Below are 24203 nucleotides of genomic sequence, written 5' to 3' on the forward strand. Positions count from 1 at the left end.
CCCCTATTTAATTAACTTAGGCCAGATAGCCGGAGGCTATCGAATGGAGTAAGGTAATTAAATATGACAAACGCCACAAAATTTGGCCGCAAATGCATGTATGCATGATGCAAAAGACAGACAGACACAGAGACACAGGAGTGCAAACTCTAATGGGGAAGGACATACACCGACTAAATGCATGAAGGTAAAAACTAAGAATACTCAGCTGGGGAAGATTCACTACCTATTCATAGATGGAAAATAGGAGGAAAAGAGATATCGACTCAATGTTGACGATACATCACTATCTCATAGATGAAAGTGGGAAAAGATCAATATAACAAGAGTACTGATGTGACAGTACATTACCAACTTAAAGATGGAGGTAACAGAAAAGATGAATACCAACTCAAGGATGAAGGTATAACAAGGGCATAATAAGAATCGAACTGCGTTAACTCATAGTTGACAGCTCACTACCCACTCATTGATGAGGTAAACAGGACATGCCAACTCAAAGTTGAAGGCAAGCTTCAAAAGATTGATAATAACATTGCTAGGGAAATCAAATTCCAACTCATTGATGATGGTGTAGATGAAGAATCAGATCTAAGGATCATTGTGCAGACTTACAGTTGAATGCACACTACCAACTCATCGATGAGGTAGACAGAGAAATGCCGACTCAAAGTTGAAGGCAACCACCGATTCATTGACAAAGGTGTTTAAAAGAGTTTAGAACATATTCTCCTGGAGATGTTTATCATTACCGACTCAAAGATGACGGTGGAAGGACAAAATGTACCTAACTCATAGATGAAGGTACTCCATCAACTCAAAGACGAAGATGGAATCAGAAGTTATCTGTGCATACTCAAAGATGAAAGCACACTATCAGTTCAACAAGGATCAAACATACCCTACTCATAGATGAAGGTACTCCATCAACTCAAAGACGAAGATGGAATCACAGGAAAATGTGCGAACTCAAAGATGAATGCATATTACCAGCTCAAAGTTGCAGGTACTTCACCAACTCAAACACGAAGGTGGAATCAAAAGGAATCTGTGCTAAACTCAAAGACGAAAGCACGCTACCAGTTCAAAGTTGCAGGTAGAACCATGGAACTTTCTGTGAGGATGTTATCAACTCATAGATGGAGATAGTAATTAATTTACTCGAGGGATAACAAAGGTTACCACTCATGGATGTAGGTAACTCAAGTTTGTAACGGGTACCAACTCAAAGATGAAGGTATAAAGGACTTGGACACAATATCTGTCATGTCTGTTTTACTGAATGAGAGTCACAAAGACTATATTGTTGCCTTCTTTTACTGGCAATTTCTGAGCTTTATCTGGAGACACGAGGTTCAAACTAGGATAGAACTAGAATGAAACGGTCAAACAAGACTTCAACTGAAGAGGAATGAACTCATCAGGATTTACAACTGAAACAACCATCTTCCACGAGGCATAGATCTCTGTGGGGAACATGACCAATAAAAGGTATTTTGCTGCTTATGAGGATACTCTATATGGAGAGATTGACTCAACCCACAATATAAACAAGGAAACAAGGTGCATATGAATGCAAGCATGATATGTCATAGATATGCATGAATATTTAGTAATGAATGCATGATGGACGGACAAAACTAGGAATAACTAAAAATGTTAACAGCTGCATAAGGACTTGCTGGAGATTTGCACTGAGACTCGCTAGGGAGTAGTACAAAGACTTGCTGGGGAATTGGTACAAGAGCACCATATCCAGGTTTCTTTAAAAGTCTGTCTCTGCTAAGGATTCCGTAGAAGAATGGAGATGCCTTCTACTTCAAAAATGCAGGAGATTCCCTGTGGTTCTTGAATTTGTGAGGTATATGAGGATTGGACCTTTCTGAGGACTCCGCTGGGGATACAAGGTGTTATCCTCTGTAAATAAGATGATATTGTAAGAGAAGTCCTGCAATTCTTGAATTTGCTGATAATGCAGAAGGGATTATTCTTCTGGAAGACTCCGCTGGGGATAAGTGGTATCTTTCCAGGGAATAAGAATATAGGGGAAATCTATCCTTGATTTTTTTGCTTTAATTATCATGGAGACTTTCTGTATCTGAAGACTCTGCGGGGGATTATGGTGTCTGATATCTGGTTACGAGATCTTTCCTCTAGGAGACTCTGCCGGGGAACAGTGATGTCTGACCTTTGAATATAAATGAGAATTCAGGAGAAATCCTGCAATTCTTGAATTTGCTTAAAATGCATAACACACTCTTCTTTTACCACAAAACATTACTGAGGAGGAGACATATCCTTCTATTGAATGGACAGAGAACAACAGGAGATTCCCTGTAGTTTCTGAATATCAACTTTCTTCACTCGCTGAGGGATGGAGACCTCTGTATTACTCCTGCTCAGGGAAATCAAATCTTCCTTCTCATCCTCTGTTGGGGACATTGCTGATCCCTCCTTAATAAATTACTGGGGAAATACCTGTAGTAATCCCATAGGCCAAATCTGTAACTTAAAACTTGGATCAAAGTCTTCATGATCAATTAACCGGGGAGTCTTCATGATCAATTAACTGGGGAGTCTTCATGCCCCAAGTGAAGGAATAAACTTCTTGAAATATTTCTTGCATGATCTCTTGAGAAAAACTAGGAAGCATAGTTGGGGATATCCAGAATCACAACCTCTGCTGGAGAAATATTACTGCCAAGACACCTGTGGAGATTTTTTTCATCATATACATATAAGGATAGTAACATGAACATGTCTAGTTGGAATCACATGATTTCAGAATTACTGGGACCACATGTCTCAATCCTTTTATTAATGTCCACAAATCAAAATAAATAATCTTTATATTTTTCAAAAACTGTTTTTAATTCAAAACTTTTGTTTCAAAACATATCTGTCAAAGTAGAAGAACTTTCGTAAATTGAAATGAAAATTAAGAGTGCCAAGAAATATAGAAAGGCTCAAATTGATTTGATAGGATGGTAATCAGCCAACAACGTGATTCCATAGATCTTTACAAATTGGAAAATGGTAAATTCGTGGAAAAAGGGTACGTTGAACTACAATGACATCATTCTCTCTTCCACTTTTGACCTGTATTGCAGCCTTGAGAGAGTTGGAGAACTGTTGAAAATATTCTGATACTTCAATGATCTTATCTCTGTTATGCAGTTACTTGCCTGAAATCCCTAACTTTTGCCTAGATTGCCCTTTCGGGTTTTCAATCTACCGGGATAATATTCTCTTTGTTTTTTTATGTCTCTAATTTTTGCTTGGACCGCCCTTTCAGGTTTTCAGTCCACCGAGACGCTCATTTTTGCCTAAGCCGCCCTTTCGGGTTTTCAACTTAGCGAGCTGTTCTTTTCATTTTTTAGGAGAAGTATTTCTTGACTGCATCTGTATTCACGGGACGTGGAAGCTCTTCACCATCCATGTTTGTAAGAATTAAAGCACCGCCTGAGAAAGCTTTCTTGACAACATAGGGTCCTTCATAGTTAGGAGTCCACTTGCCCCTAGAATCATTGTGAAATAGTATCATCTTCTTGAGCACAAGGTCACCCTCTTTGAATTCTCTCGGCTTAACCTTCCTATCAAATGCCTGCTTCATTCTCTTTTGATATAACTGTCCATGGCACAAGGCAGTCATTCTTTTTTCTTCAATCAAATTCAACTGATCGTATCTGCTTTGACACCATTCAGCCTCTGACAACTGAGTTTCCATTAGTATCCTCATTGATGGAATTTCAACCTCTATCGGTAACACAGCTTCCATACCGTATACAAGTGAAAATGGGGTTGCCCCAGTTGAAGTACGGACTGATGTTCTATATCCGTGTAGTGCAAAAGGCAGCATTTCATGCCAATCTTTGTAGGTAACAACCATCTTTTGAATGATCTTCTTGATATTCTTATTTGCAGCTTCAACTGCCCTATTCATCTTGGGACGGTAAGGAGAAGAGTTGTAATGCTCGATCCTGAAACTTTCACATAATTCATCCATCATTTTGTTGTTCAGATTGGAGCCATTATCAGTGATGATCTTGTTTGGAATGCCATATCGGCAAATGAGATTATTTTTGATGAATCTGACCACCACTTGCTTTGTCACCTTTGCATACGAAGCTGCTTCCACCCATTTGGTGAAGTAATCAATTGCCACGAGAATGAAACGGTGTCCGTTGGAAGCTTTGGGTTCAATCATACCGATCATGTCAATGCCCCAAATTGAGAATGGCCAAGGAGCAGAAATCACATTCAAAAAGGTTGGTGGTACATGAACCTTATCAGCGTAGATCTGACATTTGTGACACTTCTTTACAAATTTGTAGCAATCTGATTCCATGGTCAACCAGTAGTAACCAACTCTCAACATCTTTCTTGACATATAGTGGCCGTTTGCATGAGTACCAAAGGACCCTTCGTGAACTTCTTTCATCAACATTTCTGTTTCCTTTTTGTCAACACATCTGAGTAAGACCATGTCATAATTCCTCTTATAGAGTACATTCTGATTAAGGAAGAAACTGCCTGACAATCTTCTCAAAGTCTTTTTATCTTTTTCTGTTGCTCCAAGAGGATACTTCTGAGTCTGAAGGAAATGCTTGATATCGTGGTACCATGGTTTATCATCAAACCTGGCCTCAGTTGTAAACACATGTGCTGGTCTATCAAGTCGCTTGATCACAATTCTGGGTACTTCGTTTGGAAAACCCACTTGATACATTGAAGACAACGTAGCTAGAGCATCCGCCATATGATTCTCATCCCGAGGAATGTGATGCAATTCAACCTTGGTGAAGAAAGTCAACAATCTTCTTGCATAGTCTTTGTATGGGATCAAGCCAGGGTGGCGTGTTTCCCATTCTCCTTTGATCTGATTGATAACTAACGCTGAGTCACCATAAACAGTAAGATTTTTGATGCGGAGGTCAATGGCTTCTTCAAGACCCATGATACAGGCTTCATATTCAGCAATGTTGTTTGTACATTCAAAGCAAATTCTTGCAGTGAAAGGAATATGAGAACCTTCTGGAGTGATAATCACTGCACCTACTACATGTCCATAAACGTTGGAAGCTCCATCAAATACTAAACCCCATTGAGAATCTGGTTCAGGCCCTTCTTCAGGAAGTGGCTCTTTACAATCTCTGGATTTTAGGAACATGACATCTTCATCAGGAAACTCATCCTCATTATCATCGTGATCTTCAACGGGTTGGTGAGCAAGGTACTCAGCCAACACACTGCTCTTGATAGCTTTCTGGGTATGATACTCAATGTCGTATTCTGATAACAGCATCTGCCATCTTGCGATCTTCCCAGTGAGTGCAGGCTTCTCAAAAATGTACTTGATTGGATCCATTTTGGATATCAACCAAGTGGTGTGACTTAACATATACTGCCTCAATCTCTTAGCAGCCCAAGCCAATGCACAACATGTCTTCTCGAGTAAGGAGTATCGTGATTCACAGTCAGTAAATTTCTTGCTTAAGTAGTAAATGGCATGCTCTTTCTTTCCAGTTTCGTCTTGTTGACCCAGAATACAGCCCATAGAATTCTCAAGCACTGTCAAATACATAAACAACGGTCTTCCAACAACAGGTGGTAACAAGATAGGAGGCTCCATGAGGTACTCTTTGATACTGTCAAATGCTTTCTGACAATCCTCTGTCCAAACACAATTCTGATTCTTTCTCAGCAATTTGAAGATAGGTTCACAAGTGGCAGTCATGTGAGAAATAAACCGGGATATGTAATTCAATCGTCCTAGAAAACCTCTCACTTGCCTTTCTGTTTTTTGTGCGGGCATCTCTTGGATAGCTTTTACTTTATCTGGATCAACTTCAATGCCTTTTTGGCTGACAATGAAGCCCAAGAGTTTACCTGACCTAACGCCAAATGTGCATTTGTTCGGATTGAGGCGAAGACGGAACTTCCTTAATCGTTGAAACAGCTTCAATAGATCTACTAAGTGACGTTCTTCTGAACGAGACTTCGCGATCATGTCATCCACATAAACCTCAATCTCTTTGTGCATCATGTCGTGAAAGAGCGTTGTCATGGCTCGCTGGTAAGTAGCACCTGCGTTCTTCAACCCAAACGGCATTACTTGATAACAAAATGTTCCCCATGGTGTTATGAAGGTAGTTTTTTCCATGTCTTCGAGAGCCATTTTGATCTGGTTATACCCGGAGAATCTGTCCATGAAGGAGAATATGTCAAACTTTGCTGTATTGTCTACCAACATGTCAATGTGAGGCAGGGGGAAATCATCCTTTGGGCTTGCTCTATTTAAGTCACGATAGTCGACACACATTCATACCTTCCCGTCCTTCTTAAGAACTGGCACAATATTTGCTATCCACTATGGATACACTGAAGTGGCAAGAAAACCAACATCTATTTGCTTCAGAACTTCTTCTTTAATTTTGACGGCCATATCTGGATGTGTTCTTCTTAATTTCTGTTTAACCGGTGGAAATTCTGGCTTCAAAGGTAGCTTGTGCTCTACGATGTCAGTGTCGAGACCAGGCATATCTTGATAAGACCAAGCAAACACATCTACATACTCTTTCAACAGGCTGATCAATTGCTCCTTGACCTGTGGGGATAACAATGCTCCAATTTTGACTTCTTTCACATTTTCTTCCGAACCCAAGTTGACTGTTTCCAAAGGCTCCTTGTATGGCTGAATAGTGTCTTCTTCATTTTCAAGCTGGCGGGCGACCTCTTCTGGAATCTCATCCCACTCTTCCTCTTCAGCTTTGAATACAGAATGTTCAAAGTTGGGAGAGGGCATGATGTCATTGTGTTCAACGGGTTTAAGTAACCTGTACAAACAATTGTTTTTAGAGGACTGACCATGACATGCAAAAATGTGTTCTTTTTAAGGTTTTTTTTTTGTGTTACCATTTTCCGAAAAAGCTGAAAAGATAAAAGGACACAAGTGTATAGGAACACAAAAGATCTTTTTCATGGATAGTACGTTTTTGACAAAAGTGCCCATTTTACAAAATTAATGCTTCGCGCTTTGGGCTAAAGCGGAAGATTTTTGAAAACTGAAAAGCTTAATTACTTTGATATGTGGACACAATGTGGGATGTCAACTGCGGTCCAGTTCTTCATAACTACTCCTGGTGTCACAAATCTGGGGCCTTCGTCTTCTGTCTTTCCCTCAAAAGTATCCTCCTTAACTGCTACCATGTTGATAAACCCACCGCTGTGAAAGATATCTTTGAAAGGTCGCACCACTGAAGTCTGCACTTGTTTTCCATCAACAAAGCCTAATCCTGCATGGTTAACGTTTTCTGGCAACTCTATCACCTTGCCCCACATTTCTGTAGGACCTGTCTTGACAATCTGCTGGGCGTCTTTGAATGACGCGATTGAACCTTCACTTTTCTTGTAATCATCGATGGTCAGGGCCTGAAATGGAGTTTGAACAGCCGTTTCGTCTGCTTCTATCACACTAAACGATGAAAGGTGGCTAATCAGCATAGCCTGCTACCCATTAACCGTCACTATTTGCCCATTCTTGAAAAATTTTAACTTCTGGTGTAACGTGGATGTAATGGCACCCGCCTCATGAATCCATGGGCGTCCGAGCAGACAGCTATAAGCTGGCACTATATCCATAACCTGGAAAGTGATCTGGAATACATGTGGTCCAATACCAATAGGCAAATCAACTTCTCCAATGACTGATTTTCTTGATCCATCGAACGCTTTCACAATAATTCCACTGTGCCGCATTTGCCCCCCTTTGTACTTTAGCTTCACCAAGGTAGACTTGGGCATGACATTCAGAGATGAACCGGTGTCAATTAGGATATTAGACAAAGAATCCCCTTGACAATTGGCTGAGATATGGAGAGCGAAGTTGTGATTCTTTCCTTCTTCTGGCAGTTCTTCATCACAAAAGCCTAAGCCATTGCACGAAGTGATGCTGCCTACAACATTGTTGAACTGCTCTGCTGTTATATCCTGTTCTACAAAGGCTTGATCAAGCACCTTCAGTAGTGCTTCTCCGTGGACAGCTGAATTCAACAATAAGGACAGGATCGAGATTTTTGACGGTGTCTGCAGCAACTGATCTACCACTTTGTAGTCACTGAGCTTGATAATTCTAAGTAGTTCATCTGTTTCTTTATCAAGGGTTGAATTGCTTGTTTGCCCTTCTGCTTCTCTTGTCACTGGTACCACGACTACTGGATCTTTCTCAACATTTCTACTTGGGATAACCGGCGGAGCGAACATGCGGCCACTGCGCGTCATTCGGCTATTTGCTGCGATATTGGTAACTGAGGCTAAGGTTTTAATCTCGACCTCTTTACCATTCTCAATAATAGTTGCTGCATAGCGGTAGGGGACCGTTTTATCTGAAGTGTAAGGCATTGGGCCCGGAGGGCAAATCACCACTGGCTCCCTCGGATGATAAGCTATCTCTACTTTCTCTGGAATGTTGAAGCAAGGAATGATGACATTCACCTCTTGTTCTTGTTATTCTGGAGAACTCACTTGTCTAGAAATCTGAATCAAACCCTGATCAAGGACGCCTTGCAAATCATCTTGAATCTTTCTACAACCTCTTGAATTGACGGAACATGTACCACAGATCTGGTGGTCATGTTGGAATAGACCATGAATGAATTTCAACCAAAGACCGCCGAATCTCCTCTATCTTTGTAACATGTTGTTCATTGAGACAAACTTCTATATTGTTCACTGATGAAGGACCATGACTTGGCATTGGATTGTCCTTCACATTGGGACCCATGTTCTTGAAGGTCAGGATACCTGCTCTTGTCAACTTCTGTACTTCCAACTTTAAAGCAAAACAGTTGTCTAAGTCATGACCTGGAGCATTCTGATGAAAGGGACAAGATACCTCTGGCTTGTACCACCAAGGTAGCACTTCTGGTACAAGAGGTCGTGGTCGTGGTTGCACAAGGTTTTTAGTGATCAAAGTTGGATACAATTCTGCATATGACATTGGAATTGGATCAAAATTGGTTCTTCTTTGTTGTTGTGGTGGACGTTGTTGTAACTGATGTTGATGTTGTTGAGGTTGATGTTGTTGCTGATACTGAGTATTCTATTGGAAGCGGTTGGTACGTTGCTGAGGGTATTGGACTTGAACTGGAGCGGAAGTGATTACTGGAGTCACGGCTGCTATATGTTGGTGTTGGGAATGGTAAGGATAATTGATCCTTCTTGGATGATTATAGGACACAGCATTAGTTTCTTGTTCCTTCTTTTTCATAAAACCGCCGTACCTCTTTGCCCCGCTTGAAGATGAACTTCCTTCTCTAACTAGACGCCCTTCTCGAACTGCTTCCTCTAAACGGACTCCCATGTTTACCATGTCAGTAAAGTTTGTATGAGCGCTTGCAATCATCCTCTCGTAATAAAAAGTATCAAGAGTCTTTAAGAACACTTTCGTCATCTCCTTTTCTTCCATAGGTGGAACAACCTGTGCTGCAATTTCGCGCCACCTTTGCGCGTATTCACGGAATGTCTCCTTTTCTCTTTGTTGCATGGACTTCAACTGGTCTCGGTCTGGCACATTATCCAGGTTGTATTTGTAATGTTTGATAAAGGCCTCGCCTAAATCGTTGAAAGTCTTGATCTGAGAACTGTCTAATTCCATATACCAGCGTAAAGTTGCACCGGTAAGGCTGTCCTAAAAACAATGAATGAGCATCCTTTGGTCGTTGGTGTACATTGACATCTTTTGCACGTACATAACCAAATGGGTCTGTGGACAAGAACTTCCTTTGTACTTTTCAAATTCTGGTAGTTTAAATTTTGCTGGCATCCTTACATCTTGAACCAAACACATATCATTTACATCTCTGCCAAACAGTTCTTTCCCACGAAGAGCTTTTATCTCTTTTTGTAATTCCGCAAACTGATCCTGGAATTCATCCATTCTATCATTGAGACCAGGATCCTCACTTGGGGTAGGGCCGTGATAGACAGGTTCTCCTAGGTGAGGAGTATAGTGAACAACGGGAGGCACATTAGTGAAGACAGGAGCATTTGGTGGAACGAACTCTTGTTGATATCTATCTTGATTAAGATCCCTGGGTATTTCCCAAGGACGGGATGCTGTGATGGTAACAGAAGTGACTGGGACAGCGTTGATTTCTGAAGCGATGACTGTAGTGACGAGTGCTGCTGTTGTCTGATTCTGAATTTGAGGTTGATTCTGTGCCGAAGTCTGTCCTGAATTATGAACTTGAGCCCTAGCCTGGGCTTCCTCTGCTTGTAGACGGGCGGTTAACATTTGGTTGCGCATCTCTGCTGCCTGTGCTTGCGCCTGGATCTGTGCATCTTGTGCTTCAGCAACCTGAGCTTGTGCTGTTTGAAGTTGAGCAGCTTGGGCTGCTTGGTTTGCTATCAATGTCTCGACCATAGCAGAAAGGCGGTCAACCTGAGCTTTCAATTCTCGGTTCTCGTTATCTGTTATCTCCATTCTTCTTTTGTAGTTGGCTCTTGTGATGTAATTATGCGTCAGCTTGAAATGGATCTGCTGGCGGGAAGCAACTGTTAGAAGACTGGACCAAGACAGACAACCTGTATGCACGTGATGCATGGATATGCAAAATGAATGATTTTCCAAGGAACTCTAAGGGAAGGGAAAGATAGTATTGCAAACATTTTTGATAACAAAACAAAATTTTCCATTTTAAGCATTTTTATCAAAATATACAAAGTTATCAACCCAAAATACAACCATGAAAACCATTTAAGGACATGTGTCATCAGGACGAGCATAAACAAGTAGGAGTTATCCTTCAAGCCTCTCAATTCTTTCTTCATAGGCCTTCTGCATAAAAGCTTTCTCCTTCACCAAACTGTCTACAAGACCTTTCCATGCACCTGAGGACGGTGGAATCTGGGAGTAATCTATTGTGCCTGAGGAAAATAAATCCTCTTGCACCCTTGGACGTTTACCTGCACGATCTTCTCCACTCTGCTCCTTTAATTGTCTCTGAAGTTCTTCATTTTCCATTTCGAGTACCTGGGCCTTATCCTTCCAAGCGTCTCTCTCTTTCTCGACCCTCTCCAAGGTGGCTTGGAGTTCTTCTTTGTCATCTAGCAGAAGGTAGGGGGTCTTCAACGGAGCGGGTTTGATAGGATCATGATGTGGGTATGGCATTTTCAACTGTATAGCTCTGGCTCTGATCCACTGGAGGTACGACTCATAGGAGGTACAATCTTTCTTACCCAATTCAAGTCTCCCTTTGCGACAAACACGATGCCAAGCTCTTACTACTCTCTCTTTCATGGTAGGGTCCTCCTCGTTGTCCCTCAAGAAAATACCTTCTAAAAGAATGTTAGGAGGCTTGTCCTTCATAGGGTAACCGAGTTGTCTCCTAGCAAGTACTGGATTATAAGAAATGATTCCCTTTGTGCCCATGAGGGGCACATTGGGGAACTCCCCGCAACTATCAATGATCTTCACATCGTCTAAAACTCTACTATACCATGCAATATCTGACTGGGTAAGAGACATAGTCCTCTGTGACCACTGAAGTCCTGACTTGCGATCCCAAAAAGTAGCTGACTTAGGAAGATGAGAGACAAACCATTTGTAGAGTAACGGTATACAGCAGACTATGGTTCCTCCTCCTTTCAAAGTACGGTAATGGATGGAATTATAGGTGTCTCCGAGAAAAGTTGGAACAAGATTACCACTTAGGAAGATGCGTATAGCATATGAATCCACAAAACCTTCAATATTAGGAAATAGTAACAAACCGTAGATCAAATGGCGAACAGATGCTCCACAATAATATCACAACCTTGACTGGCAAAATAAGAAACCTTCCCCATTAAGAACTTGGCAATGAAACCTGGAAGTCCTCCTTTGATGGTGAAGTTATTCTTGAATTCTGACTTCTTCATGTACAACACTTTTGCAAGAGAACTGTGCTCGGGTAACTTTTCTGAACCAGAGAAAGGTACTGTATCAGCAACTGGGATGTGAAGCAACTGGGCATACTCTTCCAATGTAGGCATGAGTTGATAGTCTGGGAATGTGAAACAGTGATAGACTGGATCATAGAACTGTACTAATGTCTGCAATAACCCTTCTTCCATCCTAAGTGTCAATAAAGATATAAGTGCCCCATATCTGTCTCTGAAACCAATAGGATCTGCGATCGAAGAAACCAGTTTCTTTAGTTCATCTATCTTTGGATTGATGAGATTGTACTTTTTCACACTTCTCCGTCCAAAATCCATGTTTCCTGCAATATTTGCAATCCATACTTTATGTTCCTTGGAAAAAGGTTGAAATGATGGGAATGAATGCATGTCATGCATGAATGCAACAAACACAAACATGGTCAAACAATACAAGGCTCAAAATTCATCACCAGCATGGAGTTTAGGACAAAGCCCCAAGATAAGTTCTAAGGTCCACCTGCCAAACGGGTTCTAAAAGTTCCCAAGGTTATGGATCCTTCTTCGGATAATACCGGGTTAAGCAACTGCTCGCTTTCCAATATTATTCTCAAAAGAATCTCGCTTGAGTGTGATATCGCGTATCAACCAAACCAGAATTTTGGTCCGAAGTGGTCATCGCATCACATCCTAAGTAAGGCCAAGATGGGGTAAAGCTAAACTAAGGTCCTTGGCTTCACGGGCCCGTCGAAAGCAACAATGCCTCACAAATGACTTGTTTAGCACTATCACCCTAAAAGAGGCCTCCACCAAGCGGACAAAGGCTCAAGTCAACTCGGTAAGGATTGTCTCCTATCAAGTCAACCTGAATTATCATCCATCCTATCTCAAATGTGCCCGAAATCCGGGTATAGGATTTATCAAAAGTATCCCCCAAAACCCAAAATAACAAACATTACAAACAATACAATTTAGCAAATATTCACAAAGCAAACATATAAACAAGCAAAGATAGGCTAAACCCTCAAATAAGTTTAATCATTGTATCCCTAACAGAGTTGCCATTCTGTCGCGGCGGGATTTTTCACGAGATTAAGTATTGATTGAACTTAACCCGTTTGAAAAATATTTTAAATGCAAGAGTCGCCACCGTCTTTTATTTTATCCAAAGAAGAGGAAGGGAAAAATAACGATAAATCCCTTTAGAGTTACGGGTTCGGGGGTTGGTTATGCAAATGGAAGGTATTAGCACCCTCTACATCTGTGGTACTCCATAGGAACCTTTTTGCTTATGTTTATGTGAATGCTTTGTTTTTTTTCGCTTTGATCGTTTGATTGGGGAGATGAGAAAAGAACTTGATTTTATTGTTTTTGGACTCGATAAAGTCGTAGACTTCATGCCTACATATCTCCAAGGCGCAATGGAGAAATCAAAATCCACGTAGTTCTCCCAAAAGAAAAGGGGAAAGTCTGTTTTGTTGATTTTAGATATGAACGAGCCTAAACCCTAAAGAAATAAAAAAATGGGCTCATTACAGGAAAGCCCAAGAGTAAGCTTATGAGTGTGTGAAAAAGGGTTTCTTAAACGGCGACCATTGGAATCGCATCGGGTTTCTCTTTTTTGGATTTTTCGATTTTTTAATATAAAACGTGAACAATACGATTAAACACACAATACAGAAAAATAAAAAATGCGAGAAAGTAAATTATTACAACACAGTTAGCTACGAATAGTTAGTATTACGAATAGTTAGTGGAGTTAATCGAGCTGAAACTGAAACGAAACGGTTAGTAACAACATAAAAAAAATATAAAAAAACAATATAAACATTTACTTTAGACAAAATAAACATTTGATATAAATAAGCATTTAATTAAAATAAACATTTAAACAAATAATTAATTTAACTAACATTTAAATAAAACATATATGCAAAATAATAATAAAAGATAAACAATATTTAGTAAACAAAAGTAATATATATATATATATATATATATATACATATATATATATATATATATATATATATATATATATATTGTTTATTTATTTTTACACAATAAATAAATAAATAAATATATATATATATATATATACATATATATATATATATATATATATTTATTTAGATATATAATAGACAAAAATAATATATATATATATATATATATATATTTAGATAAATAATATATTAAAACACATGTCGGCAAGCCGGAACTTTGCCGATTTCAGAGATAAGTGAAAAATATTACCTTGTGTGAAGAGGATGAACTTCTGATCGTCCAAATGATCGACCGAAAGCTGGAAACCGTCACCGACGCAGTGCTGGCTGCCTTCGTGAGTACCTGACTTCAACGTCGCTTTTGATCGGTGAAACGACGCCGGAATGAAATGAACCTTGGATATTTGTGACCTGGACTCAACGAACTTCAAAGATATGAAATCGATTTTGTGTTTCGGTGAATAATCGGGACGATTTTGGGTTACCGAAAATGAAGAACAAGTGAAATACGGTAATGCTTTTGGAAAAATATTTCTTTTCAATTCTCTGTTTCTCTCACCACACGTTTTTTCCTTACTGATCCCCTCCTCCCATTTTCTTACTAACAACATCTATATATATATTTAGATTACTTAAACAATAGGAAACCTAAAAAATATCTAACATAAATTAATAATATATATTTAGATTACTTAAACAATAGGAAACCTAAAAAATATCTAACATTAAAATAATAATATATATTTAGATTACTTAAACAATAGGAAACCTAAAAAATATCTAACATAAATTAATAATATATATTTAGATTACTTAAACAATAGGAAACCTAAAAAATATCTAACATAAATTAGTAATATATATTTAGATTACTTAAACAATAGGAAACCTAAAAAGATATCTAACATAAATTAATAATATAATTTATATATTATATAATAATAATAATAATAAACTAATATAATATTAATCCTAATTAAATAAACTAATTAACAACTAAACACAATTAATATTAAGCACAAATAATATTAAACGGCACACGATTAAAATACGATAAAATCGAGCGACACGAACGCGATAAAAACGATGACAATTTGCACAGCAAAACAGACAAATTGATAAAACCAATAAACCAGTAAACCGGTAAACCAGTAAAATCAACAACACGACTCAAACAGCCTCGATTAAATCACACGGCACAACACGTAATTAAATAAACAACCCTAGGCAATAATAAAATCAACACGACATCACGAAAACGCTGACAAACACAATCACTAATAATCGGACAATACGAAAACTCTAATATATTCGAAATACAGTCAAAATACCGACAAACAAACAATTAAATAGATAAAAACGCACAAAACCTAATTGAAGCGATGCCACGCACAAAAGAGATAAGCGAGATAAATACGAGGCAACGATATCGGCCAGGTTTTGCTAAAACAACGAAATACAACACGGTAAGCAACGAAAACACACCAAACCTAATCAAACCAGTTGTCACACGAAGTTTAAGAAATTGAGATGAATACGAGACAACGAGATTAATCAAGATGTGGTCAACAAAGCCAAAGTCAAATTTTGGGGTGCGACAGTATCCTCGAAGAGTCTTTGATTCAATTAAGGTGTCATTCCCTTGTTCGGAATATCTTCATTCTATCATATAAGATACTGCTTCGATTCGATACGGAGAATCTCATTTTACTATTTGAGATGCTGTTTCATAAATATGAAGAGTCTCATTTCAATTTCTTTTGAGATACTTCTCTAGTATCCTCGAAGAGTCTTAGATTCAATTAAGGTGTCATTCCCTTATTCGGAATATCTTAATTCTATCTTATAAGATGTTGCTTTGATTCGATACAGAGAATCTCATTTTACTATTTGTGATGCTGCTTCATCAATATGAAGAGTCTCATTTCAATTTCTTTTGAGATACTTCTCTAGTACCCTCGAAGAGTCTTAGATTCAATTTAGGTGTCATTCCCTTATTCAGAATATCTTAACTCTATCATATAATATTGTTCTTTGTTTCGATACATAGAATCTCATTTTATTCTTTGAGATGCTGCTTCATCAATATGAAGAGTCTCATTTCAATTTCTTTTGAGTTATTGCTTCATTTATCTAGAGAATCTCATTTTACTATTTGAGATGTTGCTTCACCAATATGAAGAGTCTCATTTCATATCCTTTGGAGATACTGCTCTAGTATCCTCGAAGAGTCTTAGATTCAATTAAGGTGTCATTACCTTGTTCATAATATCTTAATTTTATAATATAAGATGTTGCTTCAATTCGACACAGAGAATCTCATTTTACTCTTTGAGATGCTGCTTCATCAATATGAAGAGTCTCATTTCAATTTATTTTGAGGAAGTGCTCTAGTATCCTCGAAGAGTCTTAATTTCAAGTAATGTGTCATTCCCTTGTTCGGAATATCTTAATTCTATCATATAAGATGCTGCTTCGATTCGATACAGAGAATCTAATTTTACTGTTTGAGATGCCGCTTCATCAATATGAAGAGTCTCATTTCAATTTCTTTTGAGATACTGCTTCATTTATCTAGAGAATCTCATTTTACTGTTTGAGATGCTGCTTCACCAATATGGAGAGTCCCATTTCAATTCCTTTTGAGATACTGCTCTAGTATCCTCGAAGAGTCTTAAATTCAATTAAGGTGTCATTCCCTTGTTCGGAATATCTTAATTATATCATATAAGATGCTTCTTTGATTCGATATAGAGAATCTCATTTTACTGATTGAGATGTTGCTTCATCAATATGAAGAGTCTCATTTCAATTTATTTTGAGGTACTACTCTAGTATCCTCGAAGAGTCTTAGTTTCAATTAAGGTGTCATTCCCTTGTTCGGAATATCTTAATTCTATCATATAAGATGTTACTTTGGTTCGATACAGAGAATCTCATTTTACTATTTGTGATGCTGCTTCATCAATATGAATAGTCTCATTTCAATTTCTTTTGAGATACTTCTCTAGTATCCTCGAAGAGTCTTAGATTCAATTTAGGTGTCATTCCCTTATTCGGAATATCTTAACTCTATCATATAATATTGTTCTTTGATTCGATACAGAGAATCTCATTTTACTCTTTGAGATGCTGCTTCATCAATATGAAGAGTCTCATTTCAATTTCTTTTGAGTTATTGCTTCATATATCTAGAGAATCTCATTTTACTATTTGAGATGTTGCTTCACCAATATGAAGAGTCTCATTTCATATCCTTTGGAGATACTGCTCTAGTATCCTCGAAGAGTCTTAGATTCAATTAAGGTGTCATTACCTTGTTCATAATATCTAAATTTTATAATATAATATGTTGCTTCAATTCGACACAGAGAATCTAATTTTCTTGTTTGAGATGCTGCTTCATCAATATGAAGAGTCTCATTTCAATTTATTTTAAGGAAGTGCTCTAGTATCCTCGAAGAGTCTTAATTTCAAGTAATGTGTCATTCCCTTGTTCGGAATATCTTAATTCTATCATATAACATGCTGCTTCGATTTGATACAGAGAATCTAATTTTACTGTTTGAGATGCTGCTTCATCAATATGAAGAGTCTCATTTCAATTTCTTTTGAGATACTGCTTCATTTATCTAGAGAATCTCATTTTACTGTTTGAGATGCTGCTTCACCAATATGGAGAGTCCCATTTCAATTCCTTTTGAGATACTGCTCTAGTATCCTCGAAGAGTCTTAAATTCAATTAAGGTGTCATTCCCTTGTTCGGAATATCTTAATTATATCATATAAGATGCTTCTTTGATTCGATATAGAGAATCTCATTTTACTGATTGAGATGTTGCTTCATCAATATGAAGAGTCTCATTTCAAATTCTTTTGAGGTACTACTCTAGTATCCTCGAAGAGTCTTAGTTTCAATTAAGGTGTCACTCCCTTGTTCGGAATATCATAATTCTATCATATAAGATGTTACTTTGATTCGATACAGAGAATCTCATTTTACTATTTGTGATGCTGCTTCATCAATATGAAGAGTCTCATTTCAAATTCTTTTGAGGTACTACACTAGTATCCTCGAAGAGTCTTTGATTCAATTAAGGTGTCATTCCCTTGTTCGGAATATCTTAATTCTATCATATAAGATGCTGCTTCGATTCGATACGGAGAATCTCATTTTACTATTTGAGATACTGTTTCATCTATATGAAGAGTCTCATTTCAATTTCTTTTTAGGTTCTACTCTAGTATCCTCGAAGAGTCTTAGTTTCAGTTAAGCTGTCATTCCCTTATTCGGAATATCTTAACTCTATCATATAATATTTTTCTTTGATTCGATACAAAGAATCTCATTTTACTCTTTGAGATGCTGCTTCATCAATATGAAGAGTCTCATTTCAATTTCTTTTGAGTTATTGTTTCATTTATCTAGAGAATCTCATTTTACTATTTGAGATGTTGCTTCACCAATTTGAAGAGTCTCATTTCATATCTTTTGGAGATACTGCTCTAGTATCCTCGAAGAGTCTTAGATTCAATTAAGGTGTCATTCCCTTGTTCATAATATCTTAATTTTATCATATAAGATGCTGCTTCAATTCGAGTTAGAGAATCTCATTTTACTATTTGAGATGCTGCTTCTTCAATATGAAGAGTCTCATTTCAATTTATTTTGAGGTAGTGCTCTAGTATCCTTGAAGAGTCTTAGATTCAATTAAATTGTCATTCTCTCTTTAGGAATATCTTAATTCTATCATATAAGATGCTGCTTCGATTTGATACAGAGAATCTCATTTTATTGATTGAGATGCTGCTTCATCACTATGAAGAGTCTCATTTCAATTTCTTTTGAGGTACTACTCTAGTATCCTCGAAGAGTCTTAGTTTCAGTTAAGGTGTCATTCTCTTGTTCGGAATATCTTAATTCTATCATATAAGATGTTACTTTGATTCGATACAGAGAATCTCATTTTACTATTTGTGATGCTGCTTCATCAATATGAAGAGTCTCATTTCAATTTCTTTTGAGATACTTCTCTAGTATCCTCGAAGAGTCTTAGATTCAATTAAGGTGTCATTCCCTAGTTCATAATATCTTAATTTTATCATATAAGATGCTGCTTCAATTCGAGACAGAAAATCTCATTTTACTGTTTGAGATGCTGCTTCATCAATATGAAGAGTCTCATTTCAATTTATTTTGAGGTAGTGCTCTAGTATCCTCGAAGAGTCTTAGATTCAAGTAATGTGTCATTCCCTTGTTCGGAATATCTTAATTCTATCATATAAGATGCTGCTTCGATTCGATACAGAGAATCTAATTTTACTGTTTGAGATGCTGCTTCATCAATATGAAGAGTCTCATTTCAATTTCTATTGAGATACTGCTTCATTTATCTAGAGAATCTCATTTTACTGTGTGAGATGCTGCTTCACCAATATGGAGAGTCCCATTTCAATTCCTTTTGAGATACTGCTCTAGTATCCTCAAAGAGTCTTAAATTCAATTTAGGTGTCATTCCCTTGTTCGGAATATCTTAATTATATCATATAAGATGCTTCTTTGATTCGATACAGAGAATCTCATTTTACTGATTGAGATGTTGCTTCATCAATATGAAGAGTCTCATTTCAAATTCTTTTGCGGTACAACTCTAGTATCCTCGAAGAGTCTTTGATTCAATTAAGGTGTCATTCCCTTGTTCGGAATATCTTAATTCTATCATATAAGATGCTGCTTCGATTCGATACGGAGAATCTCATTTTACTATTTGAGATGCTGCTTCATAAATATGAAGAGTCTCATTTCAATTTCTTTTGAGATACTTCTCTAGTATCCTCGAAGAGTCTTAGATTCAATTAAGGTGTCATTCCCTTATTCGGAATATCTTAACTCTATCATATAATATTGTTCTTTGATTCGATACAGAGAATCTCATTTTACTCTTTGAGATGCTGCTTCATCAATATGAAGAGTCTCATTTCAATTTCTTTTGAGTTATTGCTTCATTTATCTAGAGAATCTCATTTTACTATTTGAGATGTTGCTTCACCAATATGAAGAGTCTCATTTCATATCCTTTGGAGATACTGCTCTAGTATCCTCGAAGAGTCTTAGATTCAATTAAGGTGTCATTCCCTTGTTCATAATATCTTAATTTTATCATATAAGATGCTGCTTCAATTCGAGACAGAGAATCTCATTTTACTGTTTGAGATGCTGCTTCATCAATATGAAGAGTCTCATTTCAATTTATTTTGAGGTAGTGCTCTAGTATCCTCGAAGAGTCTTAGATTCAAGTAATGTGTCATTCCCTTGTTCGGAATATCTTAATTCTATCATATAAGATGCTACTTCGATTCGATACAGAGAATCTAATTTTACAGTTTGAGATGCTGCTTCATCAATATGAAGAGTCTCATTTCAATTTCTTTTGAGATACTGCTTCATTTATCTAGAGAATCTCATTTTACTGTTTGAGATGCTGCTTCATCAATATGAAGAGTCTCATTTCAATTCCTTTTGAGATACTGCTCTAGTATCCTCGAAGAGTCTTAAATTCAATTAAGGTGCCATTCCCTTGTTCGGAATATCTTAATTCTATCATATAAGATGCTGCTTCGATTTGATACGGAGAATCTCATTTTATTGATTGAGATGTTGCTTCATCACTATGAAGAGTCTCATTTCAATTTCTTTTGAGGTACTACTCTAGTATCCTCGAAGAGTCTTAGTTTCAATTAAGGTGTCATTCCCTTGTTCGGAATATCTTAATTCTATCATATAAGCTGTTGCTTTGATTCTTTGATTCGTTGTGGTGGACGTTGTTGTAACTGATGTTGATGTTGTTGAGGTTGATGTTGTTGCTGATACTGAGTATTCTGTTGGAAGCGGTTGGTACGCTGCTGAGGGTATTGGACTTGAACTGGAGCGGAAGTGATTACTGGAGTCACGGCTGCTATATGTTGGTGTTGGGAATGGTAAGGATAATTGATCCTTCTTGGATGATTATAGGACACAGCATTAGTTTCTTGTTCCTTCTTTTTCATAAAACCGCCGTACCTCTTTGCCCCGCTTGAAGATGAACTTCCTTCTCTAACTAGACGCCCTTCTCGAACTGCTTCCTCTAAACGGACTCCCATGTTTACCATGTCAGTAAAGTCTGTATGAGCGCTTGCAATCATCCTCTCGTAATAAAAAGTATCAAGAGTCTTTAAGAACACTTTCGTCATCTCCTTTTCTTCCATAGGTGGAACAACCTGTGCTGCAATTTCGCGCCACCTTTGCGCGTATTCACGGAATGTCTCCTTTTCTCTTTGTTGCATGGACCTCAACTGGTCTCGGTCTGGCACATTATCCAGGTTGTATTTGTAATGTTTGATAAAGGCCTCGCCTAAATCGTTGAAAGTCTTGATCTGAGAACTGTCTAATTCCATATACCAGCGTAAAGTTGCACCGGTAAGGCTGTCCTGAAAACAATGAATGAGCATCCTTTGGTCGTTGGTGTACATTGACATCTTTTGCACGTACATAACCAAATGGGTCTGTGGACAAGAACTTCCTTTGTACTTTTCAAATTCTGGTAGTTTAAATTTTGCTGGCATCCTTACATCTTGAACCAAACACATATCATTTACATCTCTGCCAAACAGTTCTTTCCCACGAAGAGCTTTTATCTCTTTTTGTAATTCCGCAAACTGATCCTGGAATTCATCCATTCTATCATTGAGACCAGGATCCTCACTTGGGGTAGGGCCGTGATAGACAGGTTCTCCTAGGTGAGGAGTATAGTGAACAACGGGAGGCACATTAGTGAAGACAGGAGCATTTGGTGGAACGAACTCTTGTTGATATCTATCTTGATTAAGATCCCTGGGTATTTCCCAAGGACGGGATGCTGTGATGGTAACAGAAGTGACTGGGACAGCGTTGATTTCTGAAGCGATGACTGTAGTGACGAGTGCTGCTGTTGTCTGATTCTGAATTTGAGGTTGATTCTGTGCCGAAGTCTGTCCTGAATTATGAACTTGAGCCCTAGCCTGGGCTTCCTCTGCTTGTAGACGGGCGGTTAACATTTGGTTGCGCATCTCTGCTGCCTGTGCTTGCGCCTGGATCTGTGCATCTTGTGCTTCAGCAACCTGAGCTTGTGCTGTTTGAAGTTGAGCAGCTTGGGCTGCTTGGTTTGCTATCAATGTCTCGACCATAGCAGAAAGGCGGTCAACCTGAGCTTTCAATTCTCGGTTCTCGTTATCTGTTATCTCCATTCTTCTTTTGTAGTTGGCTCTTGTGATGTAATTATGCGTCAGCTTGAAATGGATCTGCTGGCGGGAAGCAACTGTTAGAAGACTGGACCAAGACAGACAACCTGTATGCACGTGATGCATGGATATGCAAAATGAATGATTTTCCAAGGAACTCTAAGGGAAGGGAAAGATAGTATTGCAAACATTTTTGATAACAAAACAAAATTTTCCATTTTAAGCATTTTTATCAAAATATACAAAGTTATCAACCCAAAATACAACCAAGAAAACCATTTAAGGACATGTGTCATCAGGACGAGCATAAACAAGTAGGAGTTATCCTTCAAGCCTCTCAATTCTTTCTTCATAGGCCTTCTGCATAAAAGCTTTCTCCTTCACCAAACTGTCTACAAGACCTTTCCATGCACCTGAGGACGGTGGAATCTGGGAGTAATCTGTTGTGCCTGAGGAGAATAAATCCTCTTGCACCCTTGGACGTTTACCTGCACGATCTTCTCCACTCTGCTCCTTTAATTGTCTCTGAAGTTCTTCATTTTCCATTTCGAGTACCTGGGCCTTATCCTTCCAAGCGTCTCTCTCTTTCTCGACCCTCTCCAAGGTGGCTTCGAGTTCTTCTTTGTCATCTAGCAGAAGGTAGGGGGTCTTCAACGGAGCGGGTTTGATAGGATCATGATGTGGGTATGGCATTTTCAACTGTATAGCTCTGGCTCTGATCCACTGGAGGTACGACTCATAGGAGGTACAATCTTTCTTACCCAATTCAAGTCTCCCTTTGCGACAAACACGATGCCAAGCTCTTACTACTCTCTCTTTCATGGTAGGGTCCTCCTCGTTGTCCCTCAAGAAAATACCTTCTAAAAGAATGTTAGGAGGCTTGTCCTTCATAGGGTAACCGAGTTGTCTCCTAGCAAGTACTGGATTATAAGAAATGATTCCCTTTGTGCCCATGAGGGGCACATTGGGGAACTCCCCGCAACTATCAATGATCTTCACATCGTCTAAAACTCTACTATACCATGCAATATCTGACTGGGTAAGAGACATAGTCCTCTGTGACCACTGAAGTCCTGACTTGCGATCCCAAAAAGTAGCTGACTTAGGAAGATGAGAGACAAACCATTTGTAGAGTAACGGTATACAGCAGACTATGGTTCCTCCTCCTTTCAAAGTACGGTAATGGATGGAATTATAGGTGTCTCCGAGAAAAGTTGGAACAAGATTACCACTTAGGAAGATGCGTATAGCATATGAATCCACAAAACCTTCAATATTAGGAAATAGTAACAAACCGTAGATCAAATGGCGAACAGATGCTCCACAATAATATCATAACCTTGACTGGCAAAATAAGAAACCTTCCCCATTAAGAACTTGGCAATGAAACCTGGAAGTCCTCCTTTGATGGTGAAGTTATTCTTGAATTCTGACTTCTTCATGTACAACACTTTTGCAAGAGAACTGTGCTCGGGTAACTTTTCTGAACCAGAGAAAGGTACTGTATCAGCAACTGGGATGTGAAGCAACTGGGCATACTCTTCCAATGTAGGCATGAGTTGATAGTCTGGGAATGTGAAACAGTGATAGACTGGATCATAGAACTGTACTAATGTCTGCAATAACCCTTCTTCCATCCTAAGTGTCAATAAAGATATAAGTGCCCCATATCTGTCTCTGAAACCAATAGGATCTGCGATCGAAGAAACCAGTTTCTTTAGTTCATCTATCTTTGGATTGATGAGATTGTACTTTTTCACACTTCTCCGTCCAAAATCCATGTTTCCTGCAATATTTGCAATCCTCACTTTATGTTCCTTGGAAAAAGGTTGAAATGATGGGAATGAATGCATGTCATGCATGAATGCAACAAACACAAACATGGTCAAACAATACAAGGCTCAAAATTCATCACCAGCATGGAGTTTAGGACAAAGCCCCAAGATAAGTTCTAAGGTCCACCTGCCAAACGGGTTCTAAAAGTTCCCAAGGTTATGGATCCTTCTTCGGATAATACCGGGT

The sequence above is a fragment of the Lathyrus oleraceus genome, chromosome 3 (assembly GCF_024323335.1).
Source record: "Lathyrus oleraceus cultivar Zhongwan6 chromosome 3, CAAS_Psat_ZW6_1.0, whole genome shotgun sequence".
Taxonomy (NCBI): Eukaryota; Viridiplantae; Streptophyta; class Magnoliopsida; order Fabales; family Fabaceae; genus Lathyrus; species Lathyrus oleraceus.